Below are 12713 nucleotides of genomic sequence, written 5' to 3' on the forward strand. Positions count from 1 at the left end.
CACCAGGGAAACTTATCCCCTTTAGCGTGAGATACATAATTTTAATCAATGTATAAAATTAGTTGATGTTACCTACCACTGAGTGTATATTCACTTTTGATGTGAATTTTATGTCTCAGTGGTCACTTGAGATTGTATAGCAGTTCGAGCATATAATGGGTAAGGAGGGTGATATTAAGTGACACCGTTTCACTGGAGGAACAATTACACTGTAAATATAGGGAACTTTTAATACATGTATTATGTATTTTGGACATTCAATCCAAAAATACGATGCTTGATTGTGTGCCGTGGGCACAAGAATGTTAAGAACCGACAGCAGAGGGTTGTTGACCATAGGATGATAAAAATACTGTGCATGAATTCAGAATAAGGCTGTTAAGTAGAGTCAGTAATTGCTTTGGAAACTAAAGAAAGAAAAGAAAATCACTTGGAATTTAAATGACTGGAGAAGTCTTCAAGGAATAAATGGGACTCACACCAGGTCCTTACTTACAGATCGTTAATGCTCTCCTTTCGGTTCCTCCGAGATTACAGTACAAACTCCGTTTATGCCTTGACAGACCCCGCAAAATCTGACCTGTGTTCATCTTACCAGCCTAAACTCTTCCCACTGCAAGGAACTTCTTCCCAGAAGTTCCTACCCTACCTCCTATTCATCCTTCTGAACTGGCTCTCATCTGCTTGGAAACTCCATTCATAAACTTCCCAAAGTGACCCCAAGAGGTACCGAAGTGAGCATCCTTATTTGTTCATCACTGTACCCCCAGTGCCCAGGATGGTTCTTGGCACTTACAAGGCACCCAATAAAGATTTGATGAATGAAGAAACAGACTCATCGTGAAAGATAAATATAGTTTCATTTGATGGAGAGGAGAGGAACCAGCATGAGCAATGACAAGGAAACAAAAGCCAGCAAAACTCGTGTGTGTATTTCTGCACTGATGTGAGTGGGGAACTCGGGAGTGTATGAGCAGGGCTTGTAAGTGGCCAGTGTAACTGGATTGGAAATCTGGGGATTAGTGGAAGCTGAGGCCATGGCAAGTGTGGTGAGTTGCTGAAAAATCCCTTTTGTAAAGCTTAGAAAAAACAGTAAACTTAAAAAGAAATCTTGAACCATTTTAAAATAGCCAATCTTTTTGAATATGGAGTGATCTGCAGGCAAAATCACATGTCCTCAAAAGGAGCCATGGAATAGGCACTAATAATACATTTTTCCCAGGGGTTCTGGGCTGAATGATCCATAGCTGAGGTGCTGTAGTCTCATGTGACATGGACAATGCACCGCAGAACAGCTGGTCAGAATTACAGATGACTAAGAATCCTGTGATATCTCTGGAACACTTCATCTAACACTTTATTTATTTATTTATCCATTCATCCATTTATTTATTTATTTATTTATTTATTTATTTATTTATTTATTTATTTATTATGGTGACATTGGCTAATGAAGTCCATTAAGTTTCAAGTGTACAATTCAACAGTAAGTCATAGATAGATAGATAGATAGATAGATAGATAGATAGATAGATAGATGATAGATAGATAGATAGATAGATAAATAGATAGATAGATAGATAGATAGATAGATAGATATGCATTGTGTGTTTACCACTCATAGTTAGATTTCCTTCTGTCACCATATATTTGACCTCTTTTACCCCATCTACCTCCCCCCACCCCACTGTCCATGTTCGAGTCTCTATTGCTTTTAGGTTTATATCCCACATATAAGTGATGTCATGTGATTTTCAACGTTTTCTGCCTGGCTTATTTTGTTTAGCATGATTATCTCAAGATGCATCCATAATCCCTAAATCTTTTATCTGAGTATGAGCAGTGGGGTTGAGAATTTAAATAGTCATAGTTGGTAATATGTGCAGTCCCTAGTGGACACCCTAAATTGGAACCTTTCTGTCTCTGACCTAGAACTCTTACATATTCCTTTGACTAAACTTCTTCTCTAGCTCCCCACTGTCCACCTTGACAGCCCCAGTGCCTCTCACCTTAGAGTTAGCTAGGAAATTAATAGGTGCTCAATAATTATTTTTCGTTGTGCAGAATGAATAAGGCCTATCATGCGGAGCCTGGCTACTATCCTGTTGGCCTCCCTCTCCCAAACTGAATTTGGATTCTGAGTTGAGAAAAAGTTCTGTAACAAGTAGAAGTTGTCCTCTATACAAGTTCTCACCTCCTGTGATGAGGACAACAGCTGTGTGGTCTGGCTCACCAGATGGCTGTTTGCAAATCTCTTACAAAAGAATATATTAGACTCCAAGATGATGGATATTATGAGAATAGTCTAATAAGCAGCATAAATCATCTTTTATCCTCTCAGTTACTAGCACTTCTGCAAAGTAAATAAGTTTTTTCTAGTAGAATAAAATTGATCTGTACGTGCCCAGTATTGCATGGCTGTGGAGGGTCACAAGCCTAGCTACCTAAAGCGTAGCTGATGGCTCATGCACCAGCAATATCATAGTCACCTGGGAGCTGGCCTAGAATTCACTCGCTTGAAGCTCTACAGATGAGTAGGTGCATTTTATCGATTTTTAAGTTTAGCTTGGCATCATATATTGAGCATCTACTGTGTAGCACACATTATGCCAGAGAAGGGAATATACAGATAAGTAAAAGGAGACATATGCCTGGAGCTTATGGTCCAGCTGGGATGACTGACCCAGAAATGAAAATGACTGGATTCAATTTAGCCAGGTGAAAATTGGGTGAGTAATTTAGCAGAAAATATTGTCTCTCTTGGCTCTTTGTTCTTCAAATGGGTTTTTGTTTAAACCATAAACTCCACTGTATTCATGGAGAAGGGGAAATGACTATATGAATTTTGTATTGCTAAACCGAGTCTAGGAGTGATTGAGAGATAAGGATAGAGAGGTTAGTACAAGCCAGCCATAGAGAACCTCCTATGCCATGTCAAAGAATCTATCCTGGAGGCACCAGAGAAGGAATGCGGTTTTATTGAAACTGGTATTTGCTGTTGAGAGAAGAGGGAATTGGAGGGGAGAAGAACTGGTCACAGGGTAATCAGTTATCCAGGCAAGAATGGACAGCGGGGCTCAGGTTGGAGATGAATGAACATATAAGGGAAATATCTAAAAAAGTAAAATGAGTAGGACGTGATAATTAGTTTGGACAAAGGATAAGGGAGAGGACTCAATATCTAGACTAGTGGTGCTTAAGAATGTGCTTAAGAATGCTCTAGAGTGTGCATTTGAATGCTCTAGAGGACCCCAGCTGCAGAGTTTCTGATCCAGCAGATCTGGGAGAGGCCTGGGAATGTGCATTTCTAACAGATTTCCAGTTGATGCTGCTGCTGCTGGTGCTGAGACCACACTTTGAGAAACCCTGCTCTAGTGTAGCTCAATGGTTCTCACTTTTGACAGCTCATTGAGAGAACTGAAGAGCTTTTTAAACTACTGATGGCTGTCCCTACTACCCAAGGATGCTGATTGAATTGCTATGGGGTGCAGCCAGGACAGCGGGCATTTTTAAAGTTCTGGATGATTCTATTATGTAGCTGAATATCAGCTAAATACCACTTCCTTATATTAGGAACACAGGAAAAGGAGACATTTTGGTATTTCTTAAATTTATTAAAATTATTTCTCAATATTCTTTTCTTGTCCCCTCCAAATATTTCATTATGTGTCCTCATATGTGTGCAAATATATAGTTGATCTGTTTGGATCAATATGATATATGGCGATTACTATCTAAAAGGGTAGATATTAAAAAAAAAACAAATAGACACTATTTCTATACCTAAGGCAGGAGATAGAATGAAAAGGAAAAAAAAAAAAAAAGCGATGAGTTCTTACTGTGTACCAGATGCTGTAATAAGTATTTTATATACATCATTTCACTTAATGCTGACAGCAAAAGAAGAGTAAGATATCATTATCTCCATTTTATAAATAAGTAATCCAGGACTCAGAAAGAGAAGGTCATACAGTCCAAGAAACAAAGGGATTTAGATCTGGATTTGTCTGGTTCTTCCGAAGACCATATTCTTTACACATATTGTCATGGGAAGAGAAATTGGCTATAATATATAGAAAAAAATAGCCAGGATTAGGCATCAGGTGCTTGAATTCTAGTCCTAACTCTACCTCTAACTAGTTGTGCCACCTTGAGTGAATCGCCACATCTCTGGGTCTTGATTTCCTCATGAATAAAATTGGAATAAAAATTGTAGCTAGCTCATTGAATTAAATGGCATACTTAGCACCACGCCTCACATATGGAAGATAATGTTAAATCCTATTATATTCCTTCTTTTCATTATCATGTAAAATGGGGAAGAGGGAATGGGATGATCTTCCCTAAAATTCTCTGTTTATAAATTCTGTGATTAGGAATTTGCTACTTTCTTTAGTACCTGTAGCTTTTTTTTTTTTCCTGAAACCCTTCAACCAGTGATCTCATCTTAAAATTTGGTCTTTGCCTAAAATCAGCCACTCCCTTCCTATAACCCACCCACCTGCTCCTCTTCATCCCTGGATGTCCAGCTTGCTGTGGGTTTCATTCATAGCTGTGACAGAGAGCTGTGTCGGTGTTCTGGTGACTCTTGCAGGAGCGGCACCGGGCCTCTCATGCTGTGTTGCTGCGCTCAGCTCCCTCTGCAGCACCTGCATGAGAGTCTTCCTGCCAACCAACAGGATTCTGTCCAGTGAACACATCTGCAGTGATAAACGGATCACCCTCCACAGCTTAGACACTAGTGATCTTATTCTTTATCTGATATCCTGTAGGCTGTTTGATGGTCCAGGATACAATTTAGAATCACGGCAAGAGTAAGACTTGTTCTACCACATACTGGTTATGTAACGTTGGCCTAACTTCTGGAACTTCTGTTTTTCTCAGCTGTGAAATTGGTTGGTGAGACTTGGCATGTATAAAGTGCACTATACAGTGTATGGTTTGCTCCACTATTCAATAAAAGTTAGGATCCATCCCTAATGACTCTTTGTGGGATGCTGGTGGTAACTCTCAAGGTAGACCAAGGAACAGGGTTGTGTGGAGAGGGCTGATCATGACTCTATAAGCATTTTACAGTAGATTCGCTGTCACTGTGACTCTTCTGTCACTGTTTAAGTAGCAGATTTCACAGTAGCTTTCACTTTAGCATTTTCACTGGATACATTTCTAAGATTCTCCTTGAAAGAAGCTGAGCTACAACATCAGATACCTTCACACCCACAGCTATTCCATAACAATGGGCTGACTGCATTGCAGGGTAGAATCAATGGCATTCCCTCTTGCGTGTGCTTCCAGGACCCAAGTCAGCCTCCTGTGAACACAGGAGTGACTGACCTCAGGGTTTCTGCCAATGTTCGCAACCTGCCTGGTTGGAAGGTTTGCTCCAACTGCCTGAAAACCTTTCCAAACCTCAGAATATAGATCTCTTATTTCTTCCCTTATTCTGAGTTACAATAACTTTCAATTAAGTAGCATTTTAACATGCAACATTTTTTTACTTCAGTGCCAACACGGAATGGACATGACTAGCATAGAATCAAATTTGCTTAGTTTTTATCAGAAACCAGCTGGAACTGATGTCCCAGCAATGTTGTGACAGTGTTCCAGACAAGTGTTTCTCAAAGTATGGTTCAGGGACCACGCCCATCAAAATTTCATCAGCCTTATTAACATGCAAGGTTCCAGCCCTCCTCCCAATCCTACTATATTAGAATCTCTGGGTGTAAACACAGATGCTGCATTTTAACATACCCTTTAGGTGATTTTTATGCGTATTGTATTATACTTTTCTCTTTTAATTTAAATTGCTATAAAAGTATTGCTCAAAATTTTTTAATAATCAGCACTAAAAAGCTCATAATAAAAGATAGCCATCATCTCCTCTCCCCCTCCAGATTTATTTCCTGGAAGTTATCATATAAGCTTTCACTATTTTCTTCTTCAAGTTTTTACCTCTCTATTTCTAAATAAGGTATGAATCCTGCAATTTTATGTCATATTAACTTTAGACATTATCTACTGCCTTCCTATAATGATTGATAAATATTTAGCAATTTATCTAACATAATTATCCATCCTTACCTTCTTAATATAGTCCCTTAAGTTTTTGTTAAATCAAAAGTCAGGATTGCTATTTAAAGATGTAAAGATTGTAAAGATTGGTTAGTATTGAGCCAAGAAAAGACTATACATATCTTTTTCTTATTCAACTTCTATTTTATCTTGGAATTTCAGCTCTACCAATAACTGTCAATTTTGTTTTCTAAATACTTAAATGTAGCAGATACTTGGCAGTTTCTCTCCCTTGCTTTGGGAGACTTCACTCCCGGAGTACCCCCCACTCTTCTGCTCCCTGAAGACTCTTAATTCTGCTTTCTTTGTTAGATTTCCTTTAATCTGGTTCCATGGCTTCCTCTTTCTTAGTTTATTTACTTATTTTTAAAAAGCACAACCTCCAGTAACTTTCCTAAGAACCAGCGCATCACAGATATAATTTTGCAGTCCCTACATGCCTCAAATATCTTTTTTTTCTGCCCTCATACTTGGTTTTTGTACTAGGTTGAATAGTCTTCCCCCCAAATCTGTGGAACCTCAAAATATGAGCTTATTTGGAAATAGAATCTTCACAGATGTAATTAGTTAAGATAAGGTTATAAATTAGAGTGGGCTCTAAATCCAATTATTGATGTCTTTATAAGAAAGTCACGTAAAGACACAGAGGCACACAGAGAAAAGAAGGCCATGTGACGACAGAGGCAGAGACTGTGGCATCTGCAAGCCAGGGAATGCTCAGAATTGCCGACAGCCACAGAGGCCAGGAGAGAAACATGGAACAGATTCTCTCTCAGAATCTTTAAAAAAAAAACAAAACCCAACTCTTTCTAACACCTTGACTTTGGACATGTGTACTCTACAACCATGAAGGAATATAAATTTCTGCTGTTTAAAGCTTACCCAATTTGTGGTACTTTGGTATGGCAGCCCTAGGAAACTAACACATGGTTTACCTGGGTATAAAATTCTGTATGGACCATAGACTTGAGCATAATTTGCCTCCAAATTAATGACAGAACCGCTCTATGGTGTTAGTTTCCAGTGTTGGTTTGAGGAGTCTGATGCCACTTTAATTTCCATTTCTTATATGCAAAGCGCTCCTCCCAGAACCAGGAGTTTCCTTTATTTTCTAATGTAAAAGAAAATTACACGGCAAATGTTTCTATTATATCATTTTGTTTAGTGAAAACCCTCCAGTTAAACAAGAACACTGGCATTGGAATTTGAGAGAGATGAGTAGCCACCAATTCTGATATTTACCATATTCTTAATGATCCTGAAACTGTTTCCTTGTTTATAAAGAGATATGGGAATACCCACCTATAAGCATCAGGACTGGTGCATAGAGTTCATGATCTCCTCTTTGGGGATTGCTTGGAGTTAACTGGATCACAAGTAGGAAGAAAGTCACAAATAATGTAGGCTAATTTCTGCGATCTCTCTAGATCCTAAGCATTTTGCCCCATGGTGTAGAATAAAACAGTTACAATGGGGAGTGATCATTTAACTACCTTAACAGAATCATTTCGTTTCAGAAATTTTTTGTTGGAGGATCATCCTCAAAGATAACTCATACATTGTTACATTGCAAAGAAAGGGGAGAAAAATGTTGATGACAATTGCAAACTCTCTCCTTCTTTGGTCAAAGCGTGACTTCTCCACAAGCATAGGGCTGATTGAAAAGTTGTCTTTCACATAGATTCCAAAGACGGTTTCTCTTTTTCAAAATCTTATTGTAAACTCCCTCAAGAATAAGAAAACATTAACTCAGAGCCAGAATTTATAAGGAAGTAACTAAATGTTCATGGCTCAAGAAAAGGGCTCTCATGAAATGTGTTAAATTGTTGTATTTGAAACATTAACACATGTTCTCAAATACCTACATATAGATCCAGACTGCCTGATTTTCTCAAATTTGTGGTACTGCTCAGTGAAATATCATTTCTTCAATAGCCTAGAGACTCTTATTCATGAAAAGTTGAATATTTGTACTATGAAAGGCACATTTGGAACTATTTTTTTTATTTCTTGCTGCTAAAGATGACCTTATATTTCTTTTTGAACTAATATATGTAAAAATTTTTGAACTAATATATAAAAATAATGTATCCATCACAGAAAATTTCAGAAATAATTCCCATTAAAATCTGACATTAGTGAAAGCTTATCCCAATTTGGATGCTCAATTTTCATCAAGAATACTTATTCTGTATTTAAATTTCATAAAATTCAAAGTTAAAAAAGTAGATTGTGGGGGGCATGAAGAGGTAGAGCACAGAGGATTTTTTAGGGCAGTGAAAATATTCCGTATGATACCATAACAGTGGATACATATTATACATTAGTTTAAACCTATGGAATGTACAATATCAATAATGAACCATAATGTAAACTCTGGACTTTGAGTGATGATAATGTGTTGATGTGAGTTCATAGCTTATAACGAATGTGCCACTTTACTAGGGGATGTTGATAATGAGGGAGCTATGCCTATGTGGGAATAGGTATATGGGAAATTTCTGCACCTTCCTCTAAATTTTGGTGGGAACCTAAATTGTTCTTAAAAAGAAGTGGTCTTTTTTTTAAAAAATAATATTTTTCATTTTTCAATTATAGTTGGTATACAATATTATATTAGTTTCAGGTTTACAACATAATGATTATTCATCTATATAACTCACAAAGTGATCACCGCAATAAATTTAGTTCCTCTCCGACACCATACGTAGTTATTACAATATTATCGACTATATTCCTTATGCTATACTTTATGTCTCCATGACTATTTTGTAACTACCAGTTTGTACTTCTGAATCTTTCCCCCCTTTTTCATGAATCCCCCTACCACCCTCATCCGACATTCTTCAAAATGTTCTCTCTATCTATGAGTTTGTTTCTGTTTCTGTTTTGTTTTGTTTATTTTGTTCTTTAGGTTGTCTTTTTCTCACTTACTCTACTCAACACAATATCCTCTAGGTCCATCATGAAATATCTTTTTCCATACCTTTACTTTCCATCTCTGTGTGTCTTTTAATCTGAAGTGAGTGTCTTGTAGGCAGCATATGTAAGGGTCTTGGTTTCTTATCCATTTTAGCCACTCTATCTTTTGATTGGAGCATTTAATTCTTTTTCATTTGAAACACTTTATCTCTGTTAAAGTTCTCACTGAGTTCAGCTACTCCTTCCCTAAGCTCATTAAGGATCTTTATAACCAGTGTTTTGAACTCTGCATCTGGTAGATTGCTTGTCTCCATTTTGTTGAGTTCTTTTTCTGGAGTTTTGTTTTGTTCTTTCATGTGAGACATGCTTCTTTGTCTCCCCATTTTGGCTGCCTCCCTGTGTTCCTATGTATTAGGAAGGGATCCTAAGTATCCCAGTCTTTTTTTTTTTTTTAAGTCTTCCAGTCTAAGTAGAATGGCTTTATGTAGTAGGTTTGCTGTGGGGCCCATTGGCACAGTCCTGGGAGGTTTCCAGCTGCAGGCCAAGTTCAGCTGCAACTTGTGCACCTCTGGGGCCACCTGGTAAGAGTCAAGCAATCCCATATGGCTGCCACCTGTGCTGAACTTATAGGTGCCTCCAGAGGCCAAGCCAGAAACTGAGGTTGGTCAAGGCTGGCTGCCACTAGTGTGGGGCTTGGAGCTGCTCAGCAAGAGGTACAGGGCACACCGAGGCCAGATGCTGCTGCTTTGAGTTTTGTTAGCCTTTGAGAGATCTTAAGAAAGTCTACAGCAAGAGTCGTGAACATCTATATGAAATAAACCACTGGAAGCAGCTTAGGTGGGCCCACGAGTTGGGAGAGGCGGAGTCTCAGGGAATCACATGGGCAGAATGACCTGTGCGATCCAGGTTGATGGTGACTCAGATATGGGAGCACCTGTGTCAGCATGCTGGGAAGGGCAAAGGCTCAACAGAAGAACAATGGATACTGCCAGCACTTCTGTCCAGGAGAAAGCCACCTCTCCGGCCCTTGCCCTGAGGCCCAACAGCTCATTGTCTCCTCGTGTGTCCCTGGCACCCCTTGAACAGCTGCCCTAGCACGTGAGCTCAGAGGAAGTGAGTCTATTTAGTAAGGCTGGGTGTGGGCCGTTTAAGAGGAATGTCTGCTTTTCCCCCAGCCCTCTATCTCACTTAGCCACAACTTTCTCTAGTTTTCACAGCCAGAGATTGTGGGGACTTCTCTTCCTGGAACTGGAACCCTAGGCTGGGAAACCCAGTGTGGTGCTGGCACCCCTCACTTCTCAGGGGAGCGGAGGTTTTGCAGCCAAGATAATTCTCCTGATGCTCAATTGCCACAAGAAGTTGTGAGACTGGGCCATTTCGCATCTCCACCCCTTCTGTCGGTTTAAGGGGACCTCTTATTTTTGTCCCCAGTTGTAGGACTTCTGCTCAGGCAGACCTCAGGTGACTCTGTGTGCTGGTTACTCTGTAGTTTTGTTATAATTTTCGTGTGGTCATGAGAGGAGGCGTACACAGCCTCTACATTCTATGCCATCTTGACCAGTCTCCCAAAAGTAAAGTCTTAATAAAATAGAATAGATTGAAATACCCATGTTGTTTCAAACTCACTTAAAAGATTTTTAATACCTAAGTTGGGCATTAGCTTTTTAAATTTAAATTTAAAAATATTATTTTTAATTATACTCGACATCCAGTAGCATATTAGTTTCAGGTGTACAACATATTCATTAGACATTTATATAATTTATGAAATAATCACCTTGATAAGTCTAGTACCCATCTGATACCATACATAGTTATACAATATTATTGACTATATTCCCGTGCTGTACTTTATATCCCCATGACAATTTTATACCTGTCAATTTGTACTTCTTAATCCCTTCATATTTTTCTCCTATTTCCCCAGCCCCCTCCCATCAGGCAACCAATAGTTTGTTCTCTGTATCTGTGAATCGATTTCTGTTTTGTTTGTTTATTTTGGTTTTTAGATTCCTCATATAAGGGAAATCATATGGTATTTGTATTTCTCTATCTGACTTGTTTCTTTAGCATAATACCCTCTAGGTCCATCTATGTTGTTGCAAAAGGGAAGACTTCATTCTTTTTTATAGCTACATGATATTCCACTGTATGTGTGTGTATGTATGTATACCACTTCTTTATCCATTCATTTATTGATGGACACTTAGGTTGCTTCTACATGGTTGCTATTGTAAATAATGCTGCAATAAGCATAGGGTGCATATATCTTTTCTAATTTCTAGTGTTTTGGATTTCTTTGAATTAATACCCAGAAGTGGGATTGCTGGGTCATATGGTAGTTTTATTTTTAATTTTTCGAGGACCCTTTCAAACTGTTTTCTACAGCGTCTGTACCAATTTACAATCCCAGCAGTGCACCTTTGTTCCCTTTTCTCCACATCCCCGCCAACACTTGTTTGTTGATTTAATGATGACAGTCATTCTGACAGGTGCGAGGTGATATCTCATTGTGGTTTTAATTTGCATTTCTCTGATGATTAGTGATGTTGAGCAACTTTTCACATGTCTGTTGGCCATCTGTATGTCCTCTTTAGAGAAATGTCTGTTTAGGTCCTCTACCCCTGTTTTAATCAAATTGTTTTCTTTTTTGATGTTAAGTTATATTAGTTCTTTATATATTTTGGATATTAACCCTTTATCAAATGTATCATTGGCGAATATCTTTTCTCATTCAATAGAATGTCTTTTCATTTTGTTGATGGTTTCTTTTGTTGTGCAAAAACTCTTTAATTTGATGTATTCCTATTTTAAAATTTTTCTTTTGTTTCCCTTGTCATTTTGAGTTTATTCTTGTAAACGGTGTAAGAAACTGATTCGGTTTCATTTTTTTGCATGCATCTGTCCATTTCTCTCAACATTATTTATTAAAGAGACTGTCTTTACCCTCATTGTATACTGTTGCCTCTTTTGTCATAGACTAATTGTTTTCTGCTACCTTGTCTTCCACATGGCTGATTCAGTCCTCTGCTTCATCTAGTCTGCTGTTGATTCCCTCTAAAGTATTCTTCATTGCGATTATCGTATTCTTCATTTCTGACTGGTTCTTTTTTATGATTTCTATCTCTTTGTCAAAGCTCTCACTGAGTTCATGTATTCATCCCCTGAGTTCATTGAGCATCCTTATAACCAGGGTTTTGATCTTTTTGCTTGTCTCTGTTTCATTTAGGTTCTTTTCTGGAGTTTTATCCTAGTCTTTCAATTGGGACAGTGTTTCTTTGACTCTTAGCTTTGGCTGCCTCCCTGTGTTTGTTTCTATGTATTAAGTAGATTTGCTATGTCTCTTGTCTCAGCAGGGTGGCCTTGTGTAGTAGATGTCCTATGAGGCACAGCAGTGCTTTCTCCCTATTCACCTGAGCCAAGTGCTCTGGGGGTCCCTTGTGTCGGTTGTGTGTGCCCTCCTGTTATAGTTGAGCCTTGGTTTCTGTTATCATATCAGTGAGTGGGGTTGCCCCTCAGACTGACTGGCAATGAGGGCTGCCTGTGACTACAGCACACAAGCTGTAATCTGGGAGCTAAACCTACAGCACAAGAGTTGCTTTAGAGGAGCTCTGGTGCCAGCTAAGTCCACCTTTCAGGTATGTCATTTGTGGAGACGGTTGGGTGGCATTCTGGTGTGGTCTGAAGCCAGTTGCAGGATGCATTGTTTCTGGAGCCTC

The sequence above is a fragment of the Pteropus medius genome, unplaced genomic scaffold (assembly GCF_902729225.1).
Source record: "Pteropus medius unplaced genomic scaffold, Ma_sr-lr_union100, whole genome shotgun sequence".
In the NCBI taxonomy this organism is placed as follows: domain Eukaryota; kingdom Metazoa; phylum Chordata; class Mammalia; order Chiroptera; family Pteropodidae; genus Pteropus; species Pteropus medius.